Source organism: Canis aureus, chromosome 20 (assembly GCF_053574225.1).
Source record: "Canis aureus isolate CA01 chromosome 20, VMU_Caureus_v.1.0, whole genome shotgun sequence".
Taxonomy (NCBI): Eukaryota; Metazoa; Chordata; class Mammalia; order Carnivora; family Canidae; genus Canis; species Canis aureus.
The window spans coordinates 58970098-58988567 of record NC_135630.1 but is presented as its reverse complement, the minus strand read 5'-3'; the positions used below and the strand labels follow the sequence as shown (position 1 = coordinate 58988567).

General features: G+C 40.4%; 1 long non-coding RNA gene across 2 annotated transcripts in view; it reads left to right on the top strand.

Annotated features, from left to right (window-relative positions):
• LOC144292002 (uncharacterized) overlaps positions 1-18470 on the top strand; it is an 89547-nt gene that overhangs the window by 26184 nt on the left and 44893 nt on the right. For both annotated transcript variants that reach the window (XR_013359546.1, XR_013359547.1), the window contains exon 2: positions 10236-10309. This is a non-coding gene — a long non-coding RNA (uncharacterized LOC144292002). The remainder of the gene's footprint in view (positions 1-10235; positions 10310-18470) is intronic.

Sequence of the window (18470 nt, the reverse complement as noted above, 5' to 3'; positions counted from 1 at the left end):
TGTTAGGCAGCATGTATCCTCAACTTTACTAGACAGTACTAAATTGTGTTCCAGAGTAGTTGTTCCAGTTCCATCAATTATATATGGGAATTCCTGTTGCATCACATCTGGCCAATAACAGGTATTTCTAGGATGTAAAAATTAGTCAACTTGGGGGCACCTCAGTTGGTTGAGCATCAAACTCTTGATTTCAGCTCAGGTCATGATCTCAGGGCTGAGATGGAGCCTTGCTTTGGGCTCCACATTCAGTGTGGAATCTGCTTGAGATTCTCTCTCCTTTCCCTTCTTGCATTCTCTCTTTCTCTCTCTAAAATAAATCAATTAAATTTAAAAAAACTAGTCAACTTGATAAATTGTGAAATGATATCTCATTGCTTTAATCTCGTTTTCCTTATTACTAGTCAGATTAAAAATCTTTTCATATATTAAGTGGCCATTGGTTTTCCTGTTTTGTGAATTGCCCATTTTTCTGTTGGGTTATAGATTTTTATTTTTTCTTTTTGTGTTCTGGATACTAATTCTTTTGTTAGTTACGCGTGTTGCAAATATTTTCTCCAGTCTTGTTTTTTCACTATTGGTGTTGTGTTTATCATAAAAAAAAAAGCTTGGTTTTAATATAGTATATTTGTTGATCTTTCATTGTGCCATTTGTGCTTTTCTGTGTTTTATGTAAGAACTCCTTCCACACTTCAACATCACTTAGTGTCTGTTCTTTTCTCCTTTTTTAAGATTTTTAAGTAATCACTACATACAACATGGGGCTTGAACCCACAACCCTGAGATCAAGAGTTGCACACTCCGTCAACTGAGCCAGCCAGGTGTGCCTCCTTTATTTCCTTCTAAAATGCTTAAGTCTTGCTTTTTTCTGGAATATTTTGTTGAAGATTTTATTTATTTATTTGTGAGAGAGAGCATGAGGGAGAGGAAGAGGCAGCTTCACCACTGAGGAGAGAGCTCAATCCCAGGGGCTCCATCCCAGGACCCCGAGATCATGACCTGAGCTGAAGGCAGATGCTTAAATAGCTGAGCCACCCAAGTGCCCCTAATCTTCCTGGAATATTTTTAATGTTTACAAAGTAAGGAATCACATGGATATCTTATTTTCCAATCACCACTAATTTATTAGCTCTTCCTTCCTCCACTTAATCCCACCTCTGTCATATATCGAGTATCCACACATGTGGTTGTGTTTCACTTCTACTGAGCTATTTGTCTCTCACACTCTCTCATTTCTCTGACTTATGAATGGGATCATTTTTTTGTATTACATTGTCTAATTAGTTATTCTTGGTACATACAGTTACCAGTTTTTGTATGATGAGCTCATATTTGCCAGTCTTGCCGAATCTTTCATTAATGGTATATTTCTGACTTGAATTAAAGAGGCCTAGTTCCTACTCTCAGCTTTATCATTAACAAGTTCTGTGACCTTGAGAAAGTTACTAGTGTCACCAAATCTCAATGTTCTCTTTGGAAAGGGGCAGGTCATAATTATCTAATTCATGAGTTGGGTTGTTGTGAAGGGTAAGAAAATGGATGTAGATAGCCCGATGTTAAGTAGAGATCCCCAAAATGCTAGGTTCTTGTAAGAATCTTATTGTCTGGCAAAGAGTCTGATAATTAGTAGATGTGTAATAAGGCTAATGAAATTAAAATTTACAAACACACACACACACACACACACACACACACACACTGAAGACCCTTCTTGCCCTCCAAAGCTCCAGGTTACACAGGTTACTAGGACATTTCTCTAGTTAGGATGTCACAAGCTTCACTGTTTTTTTTTTTCTTTCTTGAATAAGAACATACTATCCCTTTTATTAAAGAAATACAAAATATTAGGCTACGGGAAACTATTCTGGGGGAGATAACCACTGGAAGGACACAAAGTCATCTCTTGGTTTCAGGTAAGATGCATGTGCTTTATGTGATTCATTAGAGATCTTAAAGCTGTCAGGGGAAAAATGGCCATTACAATTATGTGACTTTAAAGTATTTTCCAAAAGAGCCATATCTGTCATCAGTTATGAAAGCTGACCAAATGTGCATGATGACAGACAGACAGCTGGTTCTCATTCATATTAAGTTCCTCTCAAGCAAAAGGAATGCTAAGGCAATCTGGCCTCATATTATGTTGATTCCAAAGTAATTACATTTGTTATTTCCTGGCGATGCAGTAAATCAAGCTGTGGCAAGTAGGTGGATATTTCACAGAAGTAATTTCGGAGACCATTAAATACGATCACGTGGTGTGTTGAACCCTCTTCTGCCTCAAGACAAATATTGTCCAGTGCAGGTGTGGGGGAAGGGAGAGAGTGAGAAACAAACTTATTTCCTTGAAAAGATGGGAAACGCAGGGTTTCCTACATGCAGAGCAAAATTTGTAAGAAACAAAGGGGTTCAGTGAAGGCATGTGTGGTCAAAGGAATGGACAGACTGCCCCTGTGCGAGAGATTTGCTATCTCTCTGTTCTCACTCCAGAGGCTGCCAAGTCCAGCTGCTTCCCAGGCAGTCATGTGCCTCCCCCAAACACACCTGCTATCCCAGCACTTTACTCTGGGGTAGGCCGGCCATTCATTAATGTCTACAGCACAAGGGTTTATGACCCTTCTGATTTCATTATAGTTAGAAACTCTGTAGAGCTTACTCCCATTCACATAAAGGCCAAATGCTTTTAGAAGCCTTTAATAAACCGATGGCCTAAAGGCTAAATTCAGGAGGGAATCTAATATAGGCACTAAAGGATCATTTTGTTGTCTAAAAAGTCTCCGTTCAAAAAATGGACATAAGTCTTCTTTTAGCCTGTGATCTGACCTCGCTTTGATACCAGCTTCCTAAAGTGTTATCAAAATGCAAGAATAAAGAAAACAAAGCTGAATTTGACTTTAAAGGGCATCCGATTTGCCTAGAAGTAAAATTAAGACTCACTGACTCTAACATTTCTTCCTGTAGACATCAGAGATTTAGTTATCAATTGCTCAATGCATTTTAAAGAATTGGAGAATAAAAAAATCTGGAATGCTTTAGAGGAGCACTGCCTGGAGGCCTTAGGAAAAGATGACCTCTGGAAGACCTACCCAGCTCTGCGCCATTCCTTGGGAGAGCACACAAAATGGATCCGTGTGTACAGCGGCAGAGGAAGGCAGGGCTCTTGACCCATTAAGGGGAGGTTAGTTTCAGCTGCCATGAAATAATTCAACCCAGTGGTGCAGACTTTTCACTTTGAAACTCTTCAGAGAAATCGGGTCTTTCTCAGTGTTTCCCATCTTTGTTTAACTTGGCCAGTGTTTGTCAGTTATTTAGCTCATAGCCCATTGAATTTCATTCAGGGAATCTGGAATCAGAAGTGACATAAACATATGGGGGCATGGGGGAGAGAGGGAGAGAGGGAGAGAGGGAATGAGAATTACCAAATGGGGAAAAAAAGACTTTTTTTTTTTTTGCTTAATTTTGTTTCTTTCTCTCCAGATCAATTTACTTCATCTACATATTATATTTCAAAAATGGCCAGGGACGGCTTATTTTGAGGGAAGTGGGTTTTGGTTCCTTATTTTGGGGAACATTTGCAATTCCAAAATATTCACTAAGTAAAATTAGTTTTTTATTTTTAAAGTAAGATTTATTTGGTAAATGGAAAGAAAAATGAATAAATATGTATAATGCATACAGTGTATTGTATATACACATAAGACATCACCTTTAGCAGATCCACAATACAGATAGTATAGAAAGTTCTGAGAAAAGCAGAATAGAGGAGCCCACACAAAATGGTGTGGAATTGTGGGTGAGAAATAGTCATTATATGTCTCTTTATTTATTCTTTTCTTTCCTCTACTTCGTATGAAGATGTCACAGACTTTCTGCTCTGTGGGGCCCACAATGCCGGCCGTGCCTAGGCTGGGTTTTACGTGCTCATTCCCCCCATCTGGGGAGCACCACGCTGTGGCAGGAGCCTCAGCTGCGTGGGGATCCAGACTCTCCTGCTAGTTTTCCCACTAACCATCTGCGTGCCCTGGGAGACCTCACTTCATCCCTTAGCCCCTCGTTTCTGCACTTAACTTGATATAAGGTGGATTTGCAGTACAGTTTCATTAATTAATTAACGAGTATGGATTTGACCCGGAACTTGGAGACTTAAGGCTCCCCCTGTCCCATTCAGTAGTTCTGGTCACCATTTTTCACTCAGAAAAATCAATGGATTTTTACTGCATTGGCTGACAAGATGGCATATCAGCTAGCAAACTTAGCATTTCTAGATATGTCAAGAAAGGTGCACTTTAATATTATTAAGAAATTCCTGGGGATCCCTGGGTGGCGCAGCGGTTTGGCGCCTGCCTTTGGCCCAGGGTGTGATCCTGGAGACCTGGGATCGAATCCCACGTTGGGCTCCTGGTGAATGGAGCCTGCTTCTCCCTCTGCCTGTGTCTCTGCCTCTCTCTCTCTCTGTGACTATCATAAATAAAAAAAAAAAAAAAAAAGAAAAAGAAATTCCTGAAATTGTTTGTTTCAGCCTTGGGGTTTTAAGCTATGCTGATTTTGCATACTTTTCAAAATGATTTAAAATAATTGCACCCCTTCGTCTAGCATGATGTAACCTTCCTCCAAAGCACATGGCTCAGGGAGCACAGCATAAGTTAGATGTCGGGTCCATTCACCCTCCTCAGCCAGGAAACACCACTGTGTAGCACACTGTGAAACAATATGTGGGGGCCCAGGAGGTATCGTGTGCATGACAATTCCAAGGCATGCGTAAACCTTACACTACCTGGGAAGCGGTCATGTCTCCTTCCAATCACTGATAGGTACAGTTTGGCTTAAAATCAGAGGTCTCGGGCAGCCCAGGGGGCTCAGCGGTTTAGCGCTGCTTCAGCCCAGGTCATGATCCTGGAGACCCGGGATCGAGTCCCACGTCGGGCTCCCTGCATGGAGCCTGCTTCTCCCTCTGCCTGGGTCTCTGCCTCTCTCTCTCTCTGCTCTCTGTGTCTCTCATGATTTTAAATAAAATCTTAAAAAAAAAAAAATCAGAGGTCTCCAGAGTAAGGAACTGTAAAGGGAGCATAAGATGATCTATGAGTATGCCAAAGGATTATAATAAAAATTTAATTTACATTAACCTTAAAAAATTAAACTTCACCAATTTTCTGGTGATTTTGTGTGTGTGTGTATTAAAATAAATAAAATACGATATTTACATTTTACCTATTTTTAAATACAATTCACTGGCAATAAGTATGTTCACAGTATTAGGCAACCATCACTACTATCTACTTCCAAAACTTCTGCAGTATCCCAAACAGAAACTCTGTGTCCATTAAACAATAATTCCCCCCCCCCGTTCGCTCTTCCCCTTCGCTCATGGTAACTTCTATTCTACTTTCTATCTCTACGAATTTGTCTATCAGTGTCCATATTGTCTCATTTGAATGGAATCATATATTTATCCTTTCTTGTGTAGCTATTTCAGTTAGCTTAGTGTTTTCATAGTTCATCCATGATCAGAATTTTACTCCTTTGAGGCTGAATGGTATTCCATTGTATGGGTTTACCACATTGGCTTATTTATTCATCCGTTGAAGGACATTTGGGTTGTTTCTACCTATTGGCTATTGTGAATAATGCTGCTATGAACACTGGCATTCAGGTATCTGTTTTAGTCCCTGTTTTGAATTCATTGGGGTATAGACCTAGAATTAGAAGCCCGGATCACATGATAATTTTATGTTTAACTCTTCAAGGAACCACCAAACTCTCTCCACAGTGACTGTACCACTTTCCATAACCACTAACAGAGCATGAATTTCCAGCATCTCTACATTGCCAATGCAGGTTATTTATTTTATTCTTTACAGCAGCTAGCCTAATGGATGGGAAGTATTGATTGGCATTTTCCTGATGATTAGTGATGTTGAGAATGTTTTCATGTGCTCATTGGCCATTTGTATATCTTCTTCAGAGAAATGTCCACCTAAGTCCTTTGCCCACTTTTTAATTGAGCTGCTCATTTTTTTGTTGTGGAATGATAGGAATGTTATGCATTCTGGACATTAATTCCTTATCAGATATATGATATGAAAATATTTACTCCTATTCCATGAATTATCCATTCACTCTGTTGGTCGTGTCCTTCAATGTACAGATGTTTTAAAACTTTGATCAAGTGGGACACCTGGGGGGCTCAGGGGTTGAAGCCTGCCTTTGGCTCAGGTTGTGATCCCAAGATCCTGGGATTGAGTCCCACATCGGGATTGCTTCTTCTTCTGCTTGTCTCTGCGTCTCTCTCTGTGTCTCTCATGAATAAATAAAATCTTTAAAAAAAAAACAACTTTGATAAAGCCCAATTTATCTATTTTTTGTTATTCTTTGCACAACTAAATATATTCATTACCGGTGATGTCTTATCCACCACATGACCATTTGTCATCCGGTGTAGAAGCTATTTTGTAGGTAGGATAGGAGTTCGATATCATGAAGAGTTGGTAGTGGTAGCTTCATGCGACTGGTTATTACCAGTGTAGTGTAATGCCTTGTAATTCAAGTGTTTCCAGAAGTTGATGTTTGGGTCATATTTTTATGTTATTTATATATATATATTTGTATTTTCATTTATCTCTTTGCTAAATTAACATTCACAATTGTGGAACCAAATCATAAAGAAAATATTTTACCGAAAATTCAAGTGCAAAATAAAACTAATAATGTAAGCTGAAGGCAATAATAAGACCATAGCAGAGTTGACACTTCTACTCTTTGTAGCAGCTCTTTATCAGCCACATTAAGAGGATCTGACAAGAAGTCAGTAAAAATTAACAAATATCAACGCAACTATTTAAAAATATGTATTTAACTCAACTATGGTTAACCGCATATCAAAGTAAGCATACCTTGTGTGTTAGGGTATCAGTTGATGTATGGACATATGAAAATTTGTAAGATACTTATAAATATTTAATTTATTATATCATTTTAAATACATTTTAAAAACTATTGCATCTAGAACATATTTTTAGGGTAGGTTAATACCATACATGTACATAAATTTTTATATAACCAACATTTACTGGGGACGCATCCTCCAATTTTTCTCATTGATATGGGTATTTTAAAAAGTTTAGGGTCCACTGGAATGCATAAAAAGAAGTAAACTTACAGATATATTTATCTATCAACTTTGTCATATGGAAAACTGGCACATTTTTATGCCTAGAATTTCCTCTCATTTAAAAAATGTAACGTTGACTTGATTCCAGTCTGTTTGGCAAAAGTTCCCTGATGGATCACTGCAAAGGCAACAAAGCATTAGCACATTTGGCTTTATTATTTATGTGACAACAAGTGTGTTTTTTCGTTTGTGTCTATACAGAGTCTGTGTATATATAGTTGAGTAATCCTTGGGACAAAACACTTGTAACCCAAGGAGACTGGTCTGATTCCCAAAGAAAATAGCACAGCTGAGTTGTGTGGTGAAAGCCATGCTGGACCTCCGTTGTGTTAATAGAGAAGCTAATTTTCTCAACTGCAAACTGTGGATAATCCTTCACGTTGAATCTGGGGTTCTCAATGTACCGTTCTATTATCCAAGCTCATAGATTTGCTAGGGTCCTTATTTACCCAGACATGCTCCCACTGTTTACCCTTCTGCCCATTTCACTGCTCATTAGCACATCCATCCAAGTGAACCAGGGCAGGGATGGGAATTTTATTTGGTGGCTTTATTCCTTTGTTGTTTACATTGGCATGAAAGTTTTGGGTTATACATGAATCTTCTTTACCCATATGGATCTTGACTTCACAGCCATGGATAATCAACTGCCAATCAAACCTACTTTCAAAACATCCATCTTAAAACTAAGACAAGCTTTTCTGATCATGCTTTAGATGATCATAGTTGTAAAGCTGCTTATGAGAAAACCTGGAATTTTGATGTGACTTTATAATAAACTTATGCACTAGAAGGGCAGCAAAGCCAGGCTAGATACTGAAAATTTTTATACTTGAAACGACCTGAAGTTAATCGAGAAAAATGTATTCAGCTTGTAGTTATGCCCCTCACTTAAAACCTGCAGGTTGGGGGCCCCTGGGTGGCTCAGTCAGTTAAGCATCTCACTCTTGATTTTGGCTTAGGTCATGATCTTAGGGTCATGAGATCGAGCCCTGTCTGACTCAGTGCTGGGTGTGGAGATTCTCTTTTTGACCCCTCAAGCCCTGGCTCATACTCTTTCTTCTCTGAAAAAAAAAAAAAAAAAAAAAAAGAATCACAGAGTTAGAAGGGAACCTCAAGAGCACCATATCATCTTTCCTCCTCTCTGAAATTTATAGTATATAAGGGAGTATTAACTCTCTTAACACAGAATTTCCCTGTATAATTTCCTTGAGAGGCATCCTTTTTGTCCATTTCAGAGGATAATTTCTGGACTGTTTGAGGTGATGGGGAGCTTTCTACCTTCTAAAGGGGATTACCAGCACCTTAAATTGTTCAAGTCCAGATTTGATCTTCAGTTGGCTGACCCCTTCCCTTATCACATCTATCTATGGCTTTCTTACTCTTTAGTCCCAAGGAATCTGTTCTTTGGCTTTGCTTAACCTCTAGGTCGATCGTCTTTTCATTTTTCTCTAGTCTACGAGACATATTTGCTTCATATGCTTCTCTGCTTAGTCAGGATCCCACAGTCCTTCACCTCAGCTTCTCTCTTAACAACTAGCTCCACTTCCCTGGTTTCTTTTCTGAGTGTAATCCTGCAACTGGCCACGTTCAGTCCCATTGAATCATCAGACCCTGGCTATCAGAGAAACCTGTCCACTTAGAGGCCCAAATAAGAAAGGGCTCTTCTGTCCAACATGCAGCCCAGCTCTGTGTCTTCATGCCCCTGGAACCCCCAGCACATCTATGAGACCTTTGTCAACTTGTGACATTTTTCAAAGGTGCAACAGCTCTCCGAGTAGCATCAACAGATCTTACTCACTCCAATCTGCTGGTGGTTCTTGGGATGGGATGCAGAACCTGCTCAAACTGGGTAGTGGGAAAGGAGGAGTGGAGTTATGAGTGGACCAATAAAGGCAGTAGGACATTTAAATAAAATATAAACTGAGTCATTCTGAGACTTTTTATAGAATGTAGGTCACCTAATAGAGAGACTGTATTTCTTATCTATCTAAATTACAAAAAAGGTGACCAGACTCTGATCAAGAGTGATAACGTGTCAGAAAACGTCCAGGATAAATAGCCACCCACGACACCGGCTCCACATCCTGCATCAAATCATTTTTGTTTAACCTAAAAGAAGGAGAGAGACATAGAGAATGCTTGAACAGAACACTGGAGCTAGGAAGTAAATCTTCTCCAATCATAACCAAACTGGGTTTCTTAGTTTCCTGCTTAGAAAGTAGGCGCTGAGTCAGGAATCTGGGTTTCCCAAGGCAGAGCATCCTTAATGAATGTTTAGTATATTTTTGACACAGACCAGACTCCAGAGCTTTCCCAGTGGAGGGCTAAGCCTGTGCTGTTGTTGACAAAAATGTCTTTCAAACGGCTCACGAACAGGGACAACCCGGACTCTGCACCGGGCCAGCAGTCTGCTCCCTCTCACCCTGCACCAGGGCGTCTGCACCCTGCATGGTACTGCCTGCACAGCACAGTGTCTCTACCTCAGCCAGGAGGTTGTTCAGGTTTCTCCTGTTCAGGTTTCCCATGGCAGCTGTTCTAATCCTTCAATATTCTGCAGTTTGATGACTCAGTTACACTCACTTTATGCTCAACAGGTAATCATGCTTCCTACTTCACGGGAAATAGAGGGCATCACTGCTTAGCTAAGAACAAGTCATAAGAATTGCATCTCTTATTACAGTAGTCCCTCCCTTATGTGCAGGGGACATGTTTCAAGACCCCTAGTGGGTGGTCCCTAGAGCCTTGGATAGGATAGTATCAGACTCTACATATACTATGTTTTTTTTCCTTTACATACATACCTGTGGTAAACTTTATAAGTTTGGCACAGTAAAAAATTAACAACCATAACCAATAATAAAATAGAAATATTACAACAATACACTCTAATAAAAGTGATGCTAACATGGCCTATTTCTCTCTCTCTCAGAATGTTTTAATGTACTCATCCTTCTTCTGGTGATGGGAGATGAGAAAGTGCCTACGTGGGGAGAAGTGAGCTGAATGATGTCGGAGCTATGACATAGCATCGGGCTTCTACTGACCTTTGGACCCTATTATTTGCTTTCAGATGCAGTCAGTCGACCCCTGGTAACTGAATCCACGGAAAGTGAAACCAGACATAAGAAAGGCTGGCTGTTCCAGGTAGCGCTTTTATTGTTTTTCCAAGTGGTCTCATTAATATTAACATCACCTTTGTGTAGACTTACTCTTCCCTCCTTTCAAGACACTATGAAGCCTTGGAGAGTTCAAATCTAGGTCTGAGGAGCCACTAAGCCTCTGCTCTTTAAAAAAAAAAATTTTTTTTAAGATGTATTTGTTTTAGAGAGAAAGTGGGTGGGGAGCTGGGGAAGGGGCAGAGAGAGAGGGAGAGAAGCAGACTCCCTGTTGAGTGTGGAGCCTGACCTGGGGCCTGATCCCATGACCCTGAAATCAGGACCTGAGCCGAAATCAAGAGTCAGATGCTCAACCAAAGGAGCCACCAAGATGCTCCACCTCTGCCCTTTTTATTACTTCATGCTTTCTCTAGAAAACAGAACATATTGAAACAAAAACTAATCCAAACCCAACCTTTTTTTCTCATCTGCTCTAGCTATCTTTTAATGTGGACAAAGATCTTAAAGTTTGGAGATCTTTTGACAAAGTAAAAGCTGAATAGAGATTGCGTTCAAGGGTGCCTGGGTGGCTTGGTCAGTCAAGCGTCCGACTTGATTTCAGGTCAGGTTATGAACTCAGGGTTGTTCAGGCTCTGCACTGAGCATGGCGTCTGCTTGAGGTCCTCTCCATCTCCTCTCCCCCTCCCGCTCACTCTCTCTCTCAAGTAACTAAATAAAATCTTTAAAAAAGAGAAATTGCATTCAAATGTGAGCAGTTGATAGGAATGCATTTCCGTACAGATTGTAATGAAGGGGGAGCGTGAGGGTGAGGCGCTGGTTGAGGACAGAGTGGGTTGAGGGTGAGCTGCGGGACGGCTTCAGCATGTGAAAGGAGGAAACTTGGGAAAACCAAATGCAAGCACTAAGTGGTTCTCAGCGTTACCTACTCTTGGCCGCGTCTGTCAGTGTGGTGACTACTTCGGCAAGAAGAAATAACCAAGGCATTGCCTCTAAAAAAGAGCAATGGCTGGAAAGTTAAGGGAGTGACTTAGGTTAAAGGTCATCGATTAGAGATCGCCTCCGTTTGTCTGAGGGTAGTCTCAATCAGTGTCTGCCCAAGTGTTAGCCAAGACTTCATTATGGTGAAAAAGAACCATCAAAATATTCATTTGTGGAGCATGGTCGTAACCCAGGGGGATAAGCCCTCAGCTCATGGATGGCAGTGTGACCAGATTCAAGGACAACATTGTTTGTTTTCCGGAGGAACATTCCACTCACTTCCTCTCTTTTTTTTTTTTAACTTAACAAATTGTGGAACCATTCATTCTCTAGAGGTTCAAGGAAGAAAAACAAATTGTATTTAAATGAACATTTGGTATTTGGTTCAGCAAACTAATGTGACCTGGAGTCATCTTAAAAACTTTTTTTTTTTTTTTTTTTTTTTTTTAGCAGAAGGAGTCTCTTTCTATGGCCCAGACACAGGTCCAAGTTCTTATTCGGCTCTGGACTTAAATTGAGTAACTCCTTATTGAAAGTAGACTGCTTGGCTGTGTGTCTCCTGGAATTGATCTCCTCCAGGACATAAATGTTCTCAGCTAATGAGACGCCTTCTTGTTATTACTTATAAAGTCACTAATAATTTTCTGAGAGTCTGTGTATAAAATTTATGTTCAGTGCGTATCCTCCCATACAATAACCTGAGTAGCTGTTTTCCCATTAAGGCAAACTCATTGCTAATGTATTTCAGTAGAAGTTTTATTCCAAAGGGTTTCTCTGGCCGTTGGAAATATTTTTTTCATAATTTTATATAAGCCGATAGGTTATTGATAGGCTTGTTTATAGATTATTCCACTGTTTATATCTCTGATTAGGAAATGCATAGGATCAATTGGGATTTTTTTTTTTTAAGATTTAATTTATTTATTCCTGAGAGACAGAGGCAGAGACAGAGGCAGAGGGAGAAGCAGGCTCCATGCAGAGCCCAATGGTGGACTCGATCCCTGGACCCCGGAGTCACACCCTGAACCTAAGGCAGGCGCTCAACCCCTGAGCCCCCAGGTGCCCCTAAAATCAATTGTTAAGGAAGTGTGATTCAGTAACACAGCTCTTTGAGGAGTATGCGAGTGAGACCTGGAGGCCGCATAGAGGTGTGACTCTCCTGTAGTCTGTCACTAAGTATCTGTTCTTCTCTGTGTAAACTGTTCATCCTGGCCTTTCTGAAGCAAGAACCAAAGTTGAGGGGAAGAGAACCTATCGGAGTTAACTCTGTATCCAGGGAACAAGCTTAAGCTAATTGTCCCATCAGGGGTTTGAATCCATGACCTTGATCAATTGAGCTAAGTGATAAGGGGAAACCTATGAGAGAAACCTGATGTCAGGTCTAAGGAACTACATGGTCTCAGGTCACCCCAGCATCAGCGTTTCAGTTGTCACTATTAACTCAAGGAATTTTGGAAACCATGTTTTTAGGAACATTTTTTGATATGCCTTACAAAGCTAGAAAATTCTTCGCCTCCAACAGTGTAGATATGGCGCCATGACAAACTCACGGGGAATGATAATAGTCTCTGGACTTACTGGGGTTACGATGGGCATTTTCAAAGCAGAAAGATTTCTTTTCTACTATATGTGTCACAATGAGAAAAAGCCATAAGGTACTAGAACTATTGCTATCATCATTCACTTCCAGAGGGAAAATGAGAATTGACTTGACTTCCTATTGGCCCATAATCCTGGGCATGAGGGAAATGTGTCATTCATTCATTCATTCTCCTTCTTCTTCTTCTTCTTCTTCTTCTTCTTCTTCTTCTTCTTCTTCTTCTTCATCTTCTTCTTCTTCTTCTTTTAAGATTTAATATATTTATTTGAGAGAGAAACAGAGATAGTGAAAGCATGAGTGGGGAGGAGAGGGAAGCAGGTTCCCAGCTGAGCAAGGAGCCCGATATGGCGCTCAATTCCCAAGTCCCTGGGATCATGACCTGAACTGAGGGCAAATGCTTAACTGACTGAGCCGCCCAGGTATCCCTCATTCTTTTAATCAAAAATATTCATTGAGCTTCTTTTTGGTGGCAAGAATTGTCATAGGCAGTGACAATGCAGAGATGACCAAGAAGACCAAGACCAAGATGGACAAGGCCTGGTTCCCATAGAGCCTGTATTATAGCAGGAACATAGTGAATCAACAAGGAAGCAAGTACATGAGCAAGAATTGATCACCACATGCTGATAGTACCTGACCCCAAGTTCTCATGATGAGATTTTCTCAAACTTCAAAAATATGCTCTCCTGGAGTCACAAATTGTTGAAAATTATAGATAAGTTGCAGTGGATGTGGTTTATTGGATGGAATGAGATGAAAGATCAAATATGAAGCATTTTTGCAGTTTCCATTAAAAGTCCTTTGAAATCACACACACATTCAAATCCTACCTCCTCCACTTGTTAGTATTAGGAACTCGGGAAAGTTTTTTAATCTTTCTGAGTGTCAGCTTGCTGGTCTGTACAAACGATACAGGTTTGGTGTACTTTGGTACGAAGTAAAACACGTGGCACTTAGCAGATACTCAAGAAATATCATTCCTCCCTTCCAGTGAAAAAGGACGGCGTTCCTTCCTACAACAACCAGGTGTGACTTATTTTGACCATTAGGTATAAGCAAATTCAGAAATACAGTAAAGAATTTGAACTATGTTGCTTTGCAGAATGATTTTATTAAAATACATATAGTTCCCTCAAGAGCGTTGTTGCCCTTACCCGTAAAGGCAGTTCCATTATAACCCTGCTTTTCAAGATAAAATGAACATTTGCTAAATCATATTTAACTTTTCACTAGTGATTTACAACAGTCTTTATCTGAAGATACTTTTCTTCCAACTTTCCAGAGTTGAGGAACAGAGCAGACAATAGGTTAAGGGGAGAACTGCATGTTTGACTTAAAACTTTTCATCTCTCTGCTCTGATCTAAGCATTCCTTTTCCAGGTAGAGGTTTGGCATTTTCAAAGCAAAAGAATCAAGTTTCTTGGCACTCTGTGGCCTGAAACATTTATCAAAATAAACCCCAGGAGCTGGGCCCTGCACCAGCCTTTGGAGATTAGAAGAATGCTGTGCATGTGGCCAGGGGTGTGAGAGAGGGGAGATGATTGCCCCTGAGGGACCTGGTTTCTGGAGGCTTCTGTGCTCCAGCCCGGCTGTCTCTCTATTAGTAACAAAGACTAGCTTTCCTCAGCCCTAGGCATCTGGCTTCGTTCCCAGATGCTGCTCTGAGGCCAGAAAATGTCTGGGTGTTTTAGATTCAGTAATACTTGGTATAGTAAGAACGGTGATAGTAATAAAAATTACATTAGTTATTATAAGTATTACATACTTAATATTTATAAATCTATAAATACACATAGTATATATGATAATTGCATTAAATAACATATAACAATAAACATTGTTATTACAGAAATAACGATATTTTGGTGTACTTACCGAGAATTTCACACACATCACCTCTTTGAAACTCGGACCCAAATATTTTGTTTTATTTAAAAAAATGTTTTTTAAAGATTTGTTTATTTTATTTTATTTTTTGCTATTTATTTTTTTAAGATTATTTATTTATTTATTCATGAGAGACACACAGAGAGAGGCAGAGACACGGGCAGAGGGAGAAGCAGGCTCCCCAGACCCGGGACCTCGACCTGAGCCAAAGGCGGACGCTCAACCACTGAGCCACCCAGGTGCTCCTGTTTATTATTTGAGAGAAACTGCAGAAGTGAGAGAGAGCATGCGGGGGTGGGATGGGAGGGGGTAGAGGGGGAGTCTTAAGGGGACTCTGCACTGAGCACAAAAGCTGACTTGGACCTGGATCTTATAACCCTGAGTGCATGACCTGAGCCGGAATCAAGAGTTGATGCTTAACTCACTGAGCCACCCAGGCGCCCCGCAACCCAAATATTTTGATTTAGGTGCTATTATGTCCTCATTTCACAGAAGGGGAAACCCAGATGCAGTTCAGTGAAATAACTTCTCCCAAGTCACCTAGCAGGTAAGTGAAGCTGGGAACCGAGGCTTTACAAGTCGTCTCTCACCCCCATGGGCACGTCTACAGTCAACCTCCTTTTCTGTTAGTGACCCCAGGACTTAGGTAGCAGCAGCGTTGAAATGTAAATATCAGCAACATAATCTGTCGTGATCAATGACATTAGAAGAGCAACGCGGGCCTTCCCCCGAAGAAATACAGAGAACACACATTTCCTCTCCATCCTAGCTAATGCTGTGCACTTGGGACGGTGCTCTAATTTAATTAGCAAAGACAGTAAATCAGTTGAGGAAAAAGGAGGAAGCACTTGTGATCTGGAGAGACAATTTATATCTTTGGTTTGTAAAAGTCCAAAGAGTTTGTGTTTTCTTTTCCCTTCTTGATGTCAATTCTTATGTTAGTCCTTGTTGTTTTTGCATCTGCAAGTAAATGACCCAATGACTAGTTTTCTTTTGTGCTCATGGACCTAAAGCCCAGATGGCTTCAGACATAACCTTCTCACCCTTTGCACGGTTTTTTGGCCAATCACTGAGCTCAATTCTGAGGGAGTCTTTCAGGCTCATTTGCTACCAGAACCTGAGGTGAGAGTTTACACCTTCTGGTTTTTGTTTACAAAGGTTGCTTTCATCCAAAATAGCATCCCGTGTTCCAGAAAAACTAAGATGTGACATTGCTCACTTTGAAGGACCCATATTAGGCGTGAGGTCCCACGCGCTGGAGGAGTAGTCAAAATTCTAACATTGCAGGTCCACCAACTTGGCAGTTTCTTTCAAAAAGGTCAGCTGAAACACAAAAGCCCAGTTTTTGAAAAAGCAGGACCACGAGGCGCTTTGACCACGAGGATAAACAAATACCCATTAGACACCCTTTTTTGGTTTCACGTTATTTTCTTCTGGTGATTTTAATGCATCTCCACACGCGCTGTGAATCGGAAACTGATTGGGAATCCAAAGTCCAGACTGACTTACTGGCTTAGTATTTTGGAATACTCAAGTCAATTCAGAGCTCTCCAGCCAGCCCCACTGACCAGGACATCTGTAAATCTGTTTTCATGTGATATTTGTCGGGGAAGAGACTAAAGGATGGTGGAAAGAAAGGAAAGGAGAAATTAGCGTGAATCCTGCCTTCTTGCCACAATGTTTATCTCAAAGAGCCCGAATAACTCATTTATTCACCTAACAAATATCGTGAACACTTACTACGGTCAGAGGACCATGTGGGGAGATGCTAGTGGTGGAGATACACCAACAATTACAATAAAGTGTGGCAAATGGCATAATGGGGGTAGGAGGCTTTCTTGTAATATTTGAAGGATTTGGTTTGGTCACATGATTCAATTTATCGTCTGTGTTTTCAAAGGAAGAAATTAAAAATAATGTTTAGAGATATGAAATTCTGACTTCAGCTGGGTTATAATAATAGTGCAAGTGTGTACACTGCAAAGTAGTGAACTTCTTGTCACTGGTACTAATCAAATAAAGGCCTGTCATTCAAGAGATTTCTGCTTGGGAAAAACCACTGGAGCTGATATTTGTGAGGCTTCCAACCTAGAGATGGTGCAATTTTGTGAGTTAAGTGTTTCCTTTGAGTCGTTCCTGGTCTCATGAGAAGACCATGGCCTGAAGCCCACACATATTGGCAGTTTATAAGTGGGAACAAAGGGCAGTAAAACAGGTGAGAAGACCCCTGACTTTTCCACGTAGTATGCCCTGTATTACCTCGGTTTTGAGCAATTGAGTCCAATGGTTACTTACTGTAACTGGAATTTCCCTAGAGACAACAAACCGGGGCCTTTCCCATTACAATAAAGAGAAGGTAATACGTTTTATTTCGAAATGTAAGTGTTTTAAAATGAGCTCTATTTTTCCGAGCTTTCTCTGGCATTATTTCTTTAAACAACATTCTTCCTTTCTTATTTTACACGTAGAGCCTGAAAGTAGTCATGGGCTTTTCCAGTCACAAAATCTCAGCTCCTTTGAGATTGAATAAAGTTTAAAAAAAAAAAAAACCCACAGGTGCTTATGAACACAGGTTTGCTAGTATATGCATCTGTGAAACCCATGTTTGCAACAGATAAAGGAGTAGCCTTTGATGCTAATTCAGGTAATTACTAAGCGTTCTTTACATTAAAATGTTTTTCCTACTGACAGAGCACCTTGGCTTTTAATCAGAGTTTCAGTCCCACAGAGCAACTAAGATGTATCCGATAAATATTCTGGAAAACCAAACTTCTGAGAATCATGAACCTTCCCTGTATTCATTATTTTTGTTATTATTATTTTCTTAATAATAGATTTTTGGTTATTTTTTTTTCTAGTAACTCTGTCATTCCGCTTTTATTAATAGATTTTAATTATTGATAATGGCAGAAGTAGTTAATCCTAATTGACATCCACTGAGCCGGTCTTCTATGCCAAGTATTCTCTTAGTCACCGTAATGTATAGTTTCGAGACACCTAGATATTCTTCGGTAGCAGAGCTGATTCCTGCAAAAGCCAGCACCTCACACAGTCCACAGGGAAAGAGGCTGTTTACCTGGCCCCCAAGAGCTTTAAGTTAGTCATGGTAACACAAGAAGGGATTTTCCCAAGAGAGAATTGCGTCAAAAAATGTAAAGGGGATTTTCCTTATGCACGGTTAAGTACATCTCATTTAATGAGTAACTATTAGCTCCTTTTACATATGTGAACTTTATTTGTATTTTCTGGATGTGGGAGTTAACCTTTGCTGTGGTTGCAGGAACACCTGCCCGCATTATACAGGTCAGGCTGGGAAGGTTGAGGAGGGTTGTCAACGGAAGGGGAAATGCAAATGCTCAAGGAGAATGCTTGGCAGCACTCACTAATCCCACGTTAACTATAAGAACTTTTTGTGACTCATTCACAGTTAATTTCTGAATCATTCGCAGAAGAATCTTTTTGGAAGAAATATGTAGCATGAATGGAAGTTTGATCCTTCCTGATGTTCATAGGACTCCCACAGAAATAACATCAGATCCTGCTGCACCTGGAGAATCAGAACAGAGCCACCTTTCTCACGCTGTGCATGCGCTTTACAGTTTGCAGGGCGCCTGGGTGGCTCAGTCGGTTAAGCATCTGCCTTCGGCTCAGGTCATGATCCCGGGGTCAGGATCGAGCCCTGCATTGGGCTCCCTTCTCAGTGGGGAGTCTGCTTCTCCCTCTC